Source organism: Microtus ochrogaster, linkage group LG10 (assembly GCF_000317375.1).
Source record: "Microtus ochrogaster isolate Prairie Vole_2 linkage group LG10, MicOch1.0, whole genome shotgun sequence".
Taxonomy (NCBI): domain Eukaryota; kingdom Metazoa; phylum Chordata; class Mammalia; order Rodentia; family Cricetidae; genus Microtus; species Microtus ochrogaster.
In genome coordinates, this window is record NC_022035.1 from 13,128,829 (window position 1) to 13,130,537 (window position 1,709).

Here is a 1,709-nt window from a genome sequence, read left to right on the forward strand (position 1 = left end):
TGAGACAACTTTATGAGAGCAGCTCAATGGAATGAGCGAATGGAGACACAGCAGAGCACTGCTCTGGACTGAAGTCAATACCCACACTGTACAAAACTCCTGCAACGGCAGACATTCCCCACGCTTTTTTAAAAGATTCAGCAGCACAACAGTATTTAAGATATGCAGAATCTGTTTTCAGACACTGAATTCTGGGACCTTACTAGGCATCTGAAGATTTATCGACGTCCTCCTGGTCACACTTTCCTATTCATTTTCGTTGCAACTTAAGCGTGCAGTTTTTCACTACTCAACCAAATTGTATATTCACATCTCTTAGACCTAAGGATGAAGTTTTTCAACCACCGTAGATCTAGAGCAGTGGGATAAACATCTCAGGTATGACTCAGGTACTTGTAGAAGACAATTTATTGTCTAGTTATTTTATTAAAAAAAAAAGGTAAGAAATGTGTCTCTTTTATTACTATTATTTGCATGTATAAGTTATAATAATAGCCCAAGTTCTTTTTACAGCCAATTTCCATAAATATTAAATTACCAAAAGCAATAGTATTTGCAAAGTTTTCAAAATGATCCTTAGAGTTTTATATCATTTAGTAGAAAAATAAACCAGGCAACCACATTTATTAATTTAGGCAATGTTTCCCAATAAAAATGTAGAAATATTTAAATTTACATATTACAATGAACCAACACAAAGTCAAAATCCACAATTACACATTCATAAAAAATTCTCAACATCATCTTCAGGACAAGCAGTTTCTGTACAGGATTTACAGACATCTAAGCAGTCTGAGTCTTCAGTGTGAGACGGAGTTCAGAGGTTCTGCTCGGATGTTCCCCAAGTCGAGCGCAGAGTCCGTCTCCTTGTCAATTTCTCCAATGACCGCTACGTTGTCACCTCTTACAATGTATAATCCTAATACGACTTGTTCGACTCCTTGCGAAGAACTGAACACCCTCTCGTGGCTTTCGTCCAAAATCAAATTAATGGTCTGGTCAAAACCTTTTAGTGTTCCCACAATCATTCTCCCATCAGAAGTGATAACAGCAACAGTTCGGTTGATGTAGTTCTCCAAGGCAGACGTCATGCTGCTGGGCCCGGAGGTCCCGGGAATTATAGACGAGCCGGCAACAAGGAGATGAGACGCCGCCGACCAGGAACACGTCCCGGTTCGAGCCCGCTCGTGGATACCGATTGATGACTACCTTAATGGTCATCAGAGAACCTTCATCGGCAGCTGGTGGAAGCAGATGCAGAGAGCCACAGCTAAGCACTGTATTGAAGTCCCAGAGTTCAGTCGAAGAGAGGGAGGGGCAATAATGTGATCAGGACCATTAGATAGCCACAGAAACAACTGACCTGAGTGGGGAGCTCAGTGACTCTAGGCTCACAGCAGGAGAACCTGCATAGAACCAATCTAGGCCCACCGAATGTGGGTGGCAGTGTGTGGCTTGGGCAGTCTGTGGGGCTGCTGGCAGTGGAACCAGGTTTTATCCCTATTGCTTGCACTGGCTTTTTGGAGCCTATTCTCTTTGGAGGGATACCTTGCTCAGCCTAGATAGAGGGGGAAGGCCTTGGTCCTGCCAAACTTTGTTGACTCCCCATAGGAAGCTTGACCCTTTATGAGGAGTGGGTGGGGAATAGGCTGGGGGAAAAGAGTGGGAAGAGGGGGGGAGAGGAGGGAGTGGGTACTGGGATTTCTATG

The 1,709-nt window shown here is 43.7% G+C and overlaps 1 pseudogene; it reads right to left on the reverse strand.

Moving 5' to 3' along the window:
* Positions 1-443: 443 nt before the first annotated feature.
* LOC101994809 lies at positions 444-1,177 on the reverse strand (annotated as a pseudogene).
* Positions 1,178-1,709: the final 532 nt, after the last annotated feature.